This window comes from Mixophyes fleayi, chromosome 1, assembly GCF_038048845.1.
Source record: "Mixophyes fleayi isolate aMixFle1 chromosome 1, aMixFle1.hap1, whole genome shotgun sequence".
Lineage (NCBI taxonomy): Eukaryota > Metazoa > Chordata > Amphibia > Anura > Limnodynastidae > Mixophyes > Mixophyes fleayi.
Window position 1 is genome coordinate 453,638,891 of NC_134402.1, and position 11,479 is coordinate 453,650,369.

The window sequence follows — 11,479 nt, forward strand, 5'->3', positions numbered from 1 at the left end:
AGAAGAACATAATGATGTCACTTTATATAGGTGACTGTCTGAGTGTACGCTGCAAAATTGTTACCACTCGAACCATTGGTAATGTGGGGTATAACTTCTGTTTGCCCCCCCCAGGCCAGAAATTGCCATCCTACCCCTACGTATCCGGGTGTATCCTCTGGAGTCATCACTTTATATTACAGATCCGGATGTCCCCATGAAATGTGAGATACATACACAATGAGAGAAGTAGCACTGTGCCGCTGTCTGTACATACAGAATCATCAGAAGAGATACTGAGAATTGGACCTATCATACACAATGAGAGAAGTAGTACTGTGCAGCTGCCTGTACATGCAGAATCAGAAGAGATACTGAGAATTGGGCCTATCATACACAATAAGAGAAGTAGTACTGTGCATCTGTCTTACATGCAGAATCAGAAGAGATACTGAGAATTGGAATTATATACAATGAGAGAAGTAGTACTGTGCCGCTGTCTGTACATGCAGAATCAGAAGAGATACTGGGAATTGGACCTATCATACATAATGAAAGAATTAGTACTGTGCCGCTGTTTGTACATACAGAATCAGAAGAGATACTGAGAATTTGACCTGTCATACACAATGAGAGAAGTAGTACTGTGCCGCTGTCTGTACATACAGAATCAGAAGAGATACTGAGAATTGGACCTGTCATACACAATGAGAGAAGTAGCACTGTGCAGCTGTCTGTACATGCAGAATCAGAAGAGATACTAAGAACTGGACTTCTCATACTCAATTAGAGAAGTAGTACTGTGCAGCTGTCTGTACATGCAGAATCAGAAGAGATACTGATAATTTGACCTACCATACACAATGAGAGAAGTAGCACTGTGCAGCTGTCTGTATATGCAGAATCAGAAGAGATACTGAGAATTAGACCTATCATTACAGAATAAGAGAAGTAGCACTGTGCAGCTGTCTGTACATGCAGAATCAGAAGTGATACTGAGAATTGGACCTGTCATACACAATGAGAGAAGTAGTACTGTGCAGCTGCCTGTACATGCAGAATCAAAAGAGATACTGAGAATTAGACCTATCATTACAGAATAAGAGAAGTAGCACTGTGCAGCTGTCTGTACATGCAGAATCAGAAGTGATACTGAGAATTGGACCTGTCATACACAATGAGAGAAGTAGTACTGTGCAGCTGTCTGTACATGCAGATTGAGAAGGTATAATGAGAATTGGACCAATCATACACGATAAGAGAAGTAGTACTATGCAGCTGTTGGTACATGCAGAATCAGAAGAGATACTGAGAATTGGAATTATACACAATGAGAGAAGTAGTACTGTGCAGCTGTCTGTACATGCAGAATCAGAAGTGATACTGAGAATTGGACCTGTCATACACAATGAGAGAAGTAGTACTGTGCAGCTGTCTGTACATGCAGATTGAGAAGGTATAATGAGAATTGGACCAATCATACACAATAAGAGAAGTAGTACTATGCAGCTGTTGGTACATGCAGAATCAGAAGAGATACTGAGAATTGGAATTATACACAATGAGAGAAGTAGTACTGTGCAGCAGTTGGTACATACAGAATCAGGAGAGATACTGAGAATTGGACTTATCATACACAATGAGAGAAGTAGCATTGTGCAGCTATTGATACATGCAGAATCAGAAGAGATACTGAGAATTGGACCTGTCATACACAATGAGAGAAGTAGTACTGTGCAGCTGTCTGTACATGCAGATTGAGAAGGTATAATGAGAATTGGACCTATCATACACAATAAGAGAAGTAGTACTATGCAGCTGTTGGTACATGGAGAATCAGAAAAGATACTAAGAAGTGGACCTATCAAACACAATGAGAGGCATAGTACTGTGCAGCTGTTGGTATATGCGTAATCAGGAGAGATACTGAGAATTGGACTTATCATACACAATGAGAGAAGTAGCACTGTGCAGCTGTCTGTACATGCAGAATCGGAAGAGATACTGAGAATTGGACCTATCATACACAATGAGAGAAGTAGTACTGTGCAGCTGTCTGTACATGCAGAATCAGAATAGATACTGAGAATTTGACCTACCATACACAATGAGAGAAGCAGTACTGTGTAGCTGTCTGTACATGCAGAATCAGAAGAGATACTGAGATTTGGACCTATCATACACAATGAGATAAGTAGCACTGTGCAGTTGACTGTACATGCAGAATCAGAAGAGATACTGAGAATTGGACCTATCATACACAATGAGAGAAGTAGTACTGTGCAGCTGTCGGTATCATTACCACGTCCTATGCTGTAACATACCATTACCAAGAGCTCCTGTCACATGTCACCTGGTGGAGGCACCCATCTTGTGTGCAGATCCAGTATTTATCAGAGCTCACTGGACATTGAGGCACGAGGCACAGACCAGCATCTGAGGACCTCAGTCACAGCCTGTTCCCGACAGAGAGAACTACAGGAAGGGAGGGTTTTCCTGACAGAGCTTCGGAAAAACTCCCCAAAACATTCCACAAATCTGTGTTTATTTGTGGATGAGAGAGAGCGGCCACATTCCTGACATTTCCCAGGGACAGAGAGGGGCGGCTGGGGCTGGTGGGCGATGAGCCACTAACAGTCTGTACACATTGTGTGTCCTCTATCTGTACACATTGTGTGTCCTCTAACTATCTGTACACGTTGTGTGTCCTCTATCTGTACACGTTGTGTGTCCTCTAACTATCTGTACACGTTGTGTGTCCTCTAACTATCTGTACACGTTGTGTGTCCTCTAACTATCTGTACACGTTGTGTGTCCTCTAACTACCTGTACACGTTGTGTGTCCTCTAACTATCTGTACACGTTGTGTGTCCTCTAACTACCTGTACACGTTGTGTGTCCACTAACTATCTGTACACGTTGTGTGTCCTCTAACTATCTGTACACGTTGTGTGTCCTCTAACTATCTGTACACGTTGTGTGTCCTCTAACTATCTGTACACATTGTGTGTTCCTCTAACTATCTGTACACGTTGTGTGTCCTCTAACTATCTGTACACGTTGTGTGTCCACTAACTATCTGTACACGTTGTGTGTCCACTAACTATCTGTACACGTTGTGTGTCCACTAACTATCTGTACACATTGTGTGTCCTCTATCTGTACACGTTGTGTGTCCTCTAACTATCTGTACACATTGTGTGTTCCTCTAACTATCTGTACACGTTGTGTGTCCTCTAACTATCTGTACACGTTGTGTGTCCTCTATCTGTACACGTTGTGTGTCCTCTAACTATCTGTACACGTTGTGTGTCCTCTATCTGTACACGTTGTGTGTCCTCTAACTATCTGTACACGTTGTGTGTCCTCTAACAGTCTGTACATGTTGTGTGTCCTCTAACTATCTGTACACGTTGTGTGTCCTCTAACTATCTGTACACGTTGTGTGTCCTCTAACTATCTGTACACGTTGTGTGTCCTCTAACTATCTGTACACATTGTGTGTCCTCTAACTATCTGTACACGTTGTGTGTCCTCTAACTATCTGTACACGTTGTGTGTCCTTTTAACTATCTGTACACGTTGTGTGTCCTCTAACTATCTGTACACATTGTGTGTCCTCTAACTATCTGTACACGTTGTGTGTCCTCTAACTACCTGTACACGTTGTGTGTCCTCTAACTACCTGTACACGTTGTGTGTCCTCTAACTATCTGTACACGTTGTGTGTCCTCTAACTATCTGTACACGTGGTGTGTCCTCTAACTATCTGTACACGTTGTGTGTCCTCTATCTGTACACATTGTGTGTCCTCTAACTATCTGTACACGTTGTGTGTCCTCTAACTATCTGTACACGTTGTGTGTCCTCTAACTATCTGTACACGTTGTGTGTCCTCTAACTACCTGTACACGTTGTGTGTCCTCTAACTATCTGTACACGTTGTGTGTCCTCTAACTATCTGTACACGTTGTGTGTCCTCTATCTGTACACGTTGTGTGTCCTCTAACTATCTGTACACATTGTGTGTCCTCTAACTATCTGTACACGTTGTGTGTCCTCTAACTATCTGTACACGTTGTGTGTCCTCTAACTATCTGTACACGTTGTGTGTCCTCTAACTATCTGTACACGTTGTGTGTCCTCTAACTATCTGTACACGTTGTGTGTCCTCTAACTATCTGTACACGTTGTGTGTCCTCTAACTATCTGTACACGTTGTGTGTCCTCTAACTATCTGTACACGTTGTGTGTACGGAGGACAATGACGGCCATTCTGGGCGGCTGAAGCTGCTGCACTCACACAATCCTTTATATACAGCGCACAAAGGAAGGTGGCACCTCCCTGACACTGCCAACCCCTGGCACAATGACAGCCACACGTCACGTGCTCCTGTGGAATAATAACTATTTCCTAATTCTATAGTGTACATAACTCTACAGTGTATAACATAACATATATAGTGTATATATAATATAACTCGGTAGTGTATATATGACATAACATAACACTGTTGCATATATATGATATAACATTAATTCCGTAGTGTATACGACACACTTTATAATCATATTCTCTTTCTGGTACTCACATGTTTCCTGCATACAGTTCTCCACATAGTATTTCAAAAATTAATTGTGTACAGGTATTATTATTTTATTATTATTATTATGCATTATTTATACGGCTCCCCATGTTGTCTGCAGCATCGTACAAAGAACAAACAACAAGACAGTGCGCGGTGTAACAGTACAATACAGTAAACAAATAACACTCAACACAGCTACTGGGGGTACAAGCAGGCCCGGCGCTCCCATTAGGCAAGGTTAGGCACTTGCCTAGGGCGCCGGGCTCTGGAGGGCGCCTGGAGGGCGCCACAGAATTCTAAAATACTTTAAAACTGTGCGGCGACCGCTGACCATACCTGTCACGGCCGCCGCACAGCATTCAGATGCACGGGGAGGGGGGGGGAAGAGGCTATTTTGTCACCACCGCCGCCTCTCTGCTCCGTCTCCTCCCCTCCACTTACTAGTGTCAGTGAGTGGAGGGAGGAGACGGAGCAGAGAGGCGGCGGTGGTGAGACAAGGTAAGGAGAGGAGGGAGGAGGGCGGCGATTTTTGCGGGGGGGGGGGGGGGGGGCGCCGCTTTTTTAAAAATGCCTAGGGCGCCGTGGACCCTAGCACCGGCCCTGGGTACAAGGGGTGTATTCAGCGCAGGATAAAACCTGTGCCCATTAGTGTGGGTGCAACTAACTGAACGAGCTGCAGAGACTATGGAGGATGGGAGTCAATGGGCAGAGAGCCCACGGAGGAGGTGAGCAGTGTAGCTGGTGAGAACAGGAGGGAAGAGGGCCCCTGCTCACAAGAGCTTACAATCTAAAGGGAACGGGGCAGAGTAACTGTAGACACATCGGGTTTGGCCATGTAAAGGGTATTGGTTTCAGCGGTATTAGGTGGAGGTGAAGCCACAAATGCTTTTGAACTTAAACAGGCTGCTGTTTATTAAACTTGAACCACAGACGTATATATGGAAGTACTCACGGTTGGTTGTAGTAGTACAGTTGCACACAGTTCAAGCAGTCTTATGCAGTATATACTTATATACAGGCGGTTTCCCTTATACACTGTATATATACAGATATGCAGTTGCAGGACCTTTGTAATATTGTGCACGTCCGTGTAACAGTTTATCAGTGTTGTGGGCACAGAGTCTCCTAAACCTATTAAGGAGCCTCCAGTCTCCTTGTGAGGGCTTTTGGGCAACTTATATTATGTGCGGTACGCAGCTACTATAGCTGCGACTGTCCCCTTCGCTGTCTGGCTGGAAGCGATGGCACAAAGTCGACCCTTGGGGTTGCGGCACCAATGCATGTGCAGTAGTGGGACATTCTCCTTCTGCCCCACTTCCTCCTAGACCACCACGGATTCGGGCTGTAATTAGATGGAGCGTAGCGCTCCTATTTACTAACAAAGGGATCTGAGGGCAAGAATCAAGAGTAGGAGAGATGGAGGATGAAGGAGGGTGAGGTACATATACTGTATGGTGACATGGTTAAGTGGAGGACTGGTCGGCTTCTCTAAACAAGTGGGTTTTCAATGACTATTTGAAGCTATACAGGTTAGGGGATAGTCTGATAGAACGAGGGAGAGTGTTCTAGTGGTGGGGGCAGCACGGGAGTAATCTTGGATAAGGGAGAGAGATGTGGTTACCAGTGGACAGGAAAGGCAGTGGTCATTGGCCGATGGATGAGGGCGGGAGGGAGTATGTATAGAGATGATGTACAGAGAGCAGAGGGGAAAGGACAGAACCCTGTGGGACCCCTATGGGAAGGATGGATGGGGGGGGCTAGAGGTTGAAACAGAGAAGAAGCGGTTGGAGAAGTAGGATTTGAGCCACGAAAGGATGGTGTCAGAAAGGCCAATGGTGTGCGTAGGAGAGGGTGATCCACGGAGTCAAAGGCCCCCGGATTTGGCTGAGACAAAATCATTGATGACTTTGGTCAAGGCAGTTTCTGTGGAGTGAAGGGGGCGGAAGCCAAATTGGCGAGGATCGAGGAGAGAGTTATCAGAGAGGCAGCTGCTGAGACGGTTGTAGACAAGTTGCTCAAGAATTTCGGAGGCAAAGGGGAGAAGAGGATGGAGCAGTAGTTAGAGAGTAAGGTGGAGTCAAGATTGAGTTTTATAAGAATGAGTTAGATAAGAGCATGTTAAAAGGATGAGGGGAAGATGCCAATGGAGAGGGGTAGAATGAAGAGGTTATCAAGGTGGGAGCAGGCTGTGGGGGAGAGGGAGCGCAGGAGGTGAGAGGGGATGGGATCGAGGGGGCAGGTGGCGGGTGGAAAGGATAATATAAGAGAATGGACTTTGTCACCCACAATGGGGGTGGAAGGAGCACAAGAGGTGGTGGCTGGAGGCAGAGGAAGGTAGGTGGGATGGGTTGCAGGAGAGTGATGGGAGGAGATTTTGTGCCTGATTGTCTTCTTTTCCACTTCCAAAATTGAAGTCAGTAACAGTAAAGGGGGATGGGAGGGCAGAGGGGGGCAAAAGAGAGTGTTATAAGTGGCAAAAAGGTGGCAGGGATTGGAGGACTGTGAGGAAAAGAGAGATTTGAAGAATGACTGTTTATCAAAGGATGGGGCAGAACTGTAGGCTGAGAAGATGAGCTTGAAATGAAGGAAGTCTGCAGTGGGACGAGATTTCTCCACTGGTGTTCGGCAGTACATGTGCATTTTTGAAAGGACCAGGTGCCAAGGTTGGGTTTAGATTGGCGAAGGTGGTCAGAAGAGGTGGAGGGAGTCAAGATCTGTGGTGAGTGTGTGGTTGTAGAGGGAGGCCATCTGGTTGGGGCAGGCCAGAGTGGATGGAGGGGAGAGGAGAGTTTCAAGCGAAGGTTTGAAAATAGCAGGATCAAGAGCATCAAGATTGTGTCTAGAAGATGGTGGTCAGAGAGTGGGAAGGGAGAGTTGGAGAAGTCAGAAAGAGAACATTGATGGGAGAAGACAAGGTCAAGGGAGTGATGGAGATAGTGGGTGGGGGAAGAGGTCCATTGTGAGAGGCCAGAGGAGGAAGAAAGAGCATGAAGTTTGATGGACGCAGGAACTGTGGGGTTGTCGATGGAGGGGAGGACTGAGGAGAGGTAGTGGGGAAGTCAGGCAGCAAAAAAATTATCAAGACTGAGACACGGAGATGGATGGGGTAGACGAGATGGATAGAGTGGACTTCAAAGTAGGAAAATGAATGGGTGGGCTAAAGGGAGATGTCACGAGAAGAAACAGTTGGGGGGCAGGAGGATGTCCATTCTGCAGAGAGAGAACCCCATAGGAGAGAGCGGCGGGGGAAGCAGTATCAGTGGAAGAAAGCCAGGTATCTGTGATGGCAAGAAGGTAAGAAAGTTGGAGATGAAGAGGTCATGGATTGAGGGCAGTTTTTTGCTGATGGATCTGGCATTCCAGAAAGCACATGAGACAGGGAGAGAGGGAAGTGAGGAGATATGGATGATATTGGTGGGGTTGCTGGTGCATGGCGGGGGGCTGGATCTGGGACGGAGTTGAGGGCAGGGGGTGAGGAAAGTTATTGGTTGGAAGCAGGGACACATGGTGAAAGACTAATGGGTGTATTTACTAAACTGCAGGTTTGAAAAAGTGGAGATGTGACCTATAGCAACCAATCAAATTTTAGTTGTCATTTATTTAGTACATTCTACAAAATGAAAGCTAGAATTTGATTGGTTGCTATGGGCAACATCTCCACTTTTTCAAACCTGAATTTTAGTAAATATACCCATAAGAGAGTAGGGAGAGGATGGATTAGCAAATATGTGGGCAAAGGGTGCAGGGGTGCAAGGAAGGGGATCAGGGAGAGAGAGAAGAAATTCAGTAATGTATATGTAATAGACTGATTAACTGATGTGCGTGCGATGACTGATTAGGATGCTATTACCAATTTATGAGACAAATAGATCATTTTGGGAGCCAGTTAAGGAGTCTCCTCCAGCAGATTCTGTATATATGGGCAGGAGAATAGGAATCTCAACCTGTGGGCGATGGGAGGTGCACTGCTGCCCCCCAGAGTCACTTCAAGGTATTACAAGATTTAACAAGAAACAAACACACTTACAGATTCCCCTCCTCTAAACCATAAGGCTCTATAAGCACGGTCCTTATGTATCCTGATTTATGTTACCATAATCCGTTGTGCTCATTTTCCTATAAGTCAGGAACTTCACGGAGCATAAACAAGACTGTTATCAGAAACACTAATAGTTCTGGTGTTTAATATGTCATAAAAATGTTCTAGATGGTGTTCTCAGTAGCGGGGTAAAGGGAAAAGGTTCTAAAATATACAAAAAAAATATTTTTTACTACAGACATCATTTAGGATTTTGAGAATTAGTGATATATGGGGTGATTTTTCAACGGATGAAATGAAATTAGCAAAAACTTGAGCTAAAACCCTGTCCGTGGCTGTAGCTGTTTCAGCCGTGACTTTGCACTGGAGAAATTTATTTACAAAGTATTGTTCTGACATTATAACTGTTCTGTTATCTCCAGCTCATCAATTGTCAGTGTGACAGGATGGACCGCCTATGCCACCCTGTCTGTTGCTGCTGGGAACTGGCTGGGCTTACTGTGCCACCGTTTCCTTTCTTTATCCCAAATGCACCCTCTAACCGCAGTAGGAGGGGCTTACACGAGCTGCCACCACTGGACTCCTTACCGGCATCCAGAACCGAGTTCCTTCTGGGTAACTGTCGCTGCTAGTGTACCCCGCTACTGGTGTACCTGGGCTGGTACTCCTGACCTCTTCCTATAGATCACGGTTGCTGTGGTTAGATCCCCTCTGGCCTATCACACTGACTAGAGCTGCTGGGTAGCAGGCAGAACGATGGTGCTGGATGATGGGTCAAAATCTCAGGACAGCCAGGAATGACTCGGGTCGAATCTGTAGGTCCCAGGATTTTCAGCATGGTAGAAGTTGTCAAGCAGGTCTTTGAAGCAAGTGATGTTTATTTGCTTCCACACTGGTTTAAGGTACCATTGATCAAGAGGTCAGAAGAAAGAAGAATGATACAGTCAGTACAAACCAGTTCTGTTTTATACAGTTTTGGAAACAGCCTCACAGGGTAAGCCAGTCCTCTGAAGTTTGAATTATTTTTAGTATCAGGATGCAATATGTTTCCACAAACATGGATTTAAATGCGATTCATACTTAACAAAATTTACACTTATCTGTGATATCTAACATCATGTGTTGTTTACAATGTTAGGTTTCCTGTCTGTCTAACAAGACATGCACACAGGTAACAATCCTCTGCTGGGCCTTCAAGCCAATTTGTCACTTCACATGAAAGACTTACTTAGCATTTCCTGCTAACAGCAAAACAGACTCCCCCCATATGCCTAATTGGAGATTTCCTCTAGGAAAGTCACCAAACCAGGCTACCTCAACAAATGCTTATTGCATCAGAAATCAAACCTTAGAAATGAATGCATTTCGAAATACAAAGTGGCACACAATATAGTAGTACAGTATAGTAGTAGTGATTTGTCTCCATTGTATGGACAGTTTATCTTCACTTTCTGCTTCCTCCAATTGTATAACATTCCCCCACATTGTGCCAGTGGGACGAACAGAGGTGAAACAGAGAACTAGCATATTCCTTCCCCTCCTTGGGACAGATTATGATTGTAAACAAGCAGATTCTTTCATTTCCATATTGGATAAGACTCTTACACACATACAATCCAATCTTCCTGCTCATCTTCAAACTGCATTTGCCAAAATGTGCGATAATGATCCAATTAATTTTGGATGGATTATTTTTGAGCACTGAGATAGTCTTGGGGGCCACAAACACTACGATCTCCGAACCACTGCCCAATATCACAGCCAATATCAGAGGGCGTGGCCAACATTAGGCTGATCTTTTCTAGACTAAACAACACTACCTGTGGTTATAGCCAAAAATATGCAAATGTGCCTACAAAAAAAGAGAAATATGGTCCCAAGTTTGGTGATCCTGTTATGTTAACATTTTCCAAATGTTTATTGGTTAAGTGATTTTTTTTTCTCCCCCAAGTTATTGCGCCACCTTGTGGACACTACAGTGCATACCAGCCTTCTGTTATAAACAAAGTGATCCCTACTTGTTGCTGTGGGATATTGTGTGCTTTGTTACCTACCTATATAACTAATACACATTTTATGTTTTATATGCAGAATAGAGCAAAGTAACAAAATAGATCAACATTGACCTGGTTATATTCAACTCCAAATTTTATTTGGAAAACTCGTGGGTATAATCCTGACTTTGCTGTTTTGGAAAAGTAGATTGATACCAAATCTGTAACTGGGAAGTGTTTCTTGGTGCAGATTTATTCCTGCAGGTAACATTTATTATCAGGTGATGCTGTGATACGTGTAACAGTAATTTGTCATAATACTGTGTTCCTGTATGTGTGTTATGTATGTACAGGGTTTTATTTGATGCTGTGGATGGTATACAGCTGCCTAAGCAGATGATGTGAATGAAACGGCTTCAGTACAAAGGGGGATTACGTTAAAGGCTATGGGGCTTACTTAAAAATAATCAGCATGGTATACAATAGTATGCTTTAATATTACATGAACAACTTGTACGAGTCATTACTTTCTGTGGGGCCACAATGTGCCTTTATATTCATTGGGGTTAGAGTGTGCCATTACTTCCAATGGAACTATTCATTTCAATGGATTTATTACTTTCAATGGAGACACTAAGTTTAATGGGCCAATTACTTTCAATGGAACATATATATTCAATGGGGAATTACTGATACTTTAGATGATGCATCTCATTCATGAGAGTTGACTTATAGAGGCAATTGTTAAAATTCGGTGGTGGGCACCGCCGTTGGCTCAGCTAGTCGCCTATTAATGGCACTCAGCATCTCCAAGCCATGCAGCAGCCACCGGCGATGCCTCGATGACCTCCGCTTGTTTTATGATTCCGTTTGGACCA

At 44.2% G+C, this 11,479-nt stretch overlaps 1 protein-coding gene across 1 annotated transcript in view; it reads right to left on the reverse strand.

Annotated features, from left to right (window-relative positions):
* The window catches only part of RUSC2 (RUN and SH3 domain containing 2), a 64,672-nt gene extending 62,254 nt beyond the window's left edge, over window positions 1-2,418 (reverse strand). Inside the window, exon 1 of the mRNA XM_075186618.1 lies at window positions 2,304-2,418. The gene's annotated coding sequence lies outside the window, so the exon portion shown is untranslated. The remainder of the gene's footprint in view (window positions 1-2,303) is intronic.
* Between the last annotated feature and the right edge of the window lie 9,061 nt (window positions 2,419-11,479).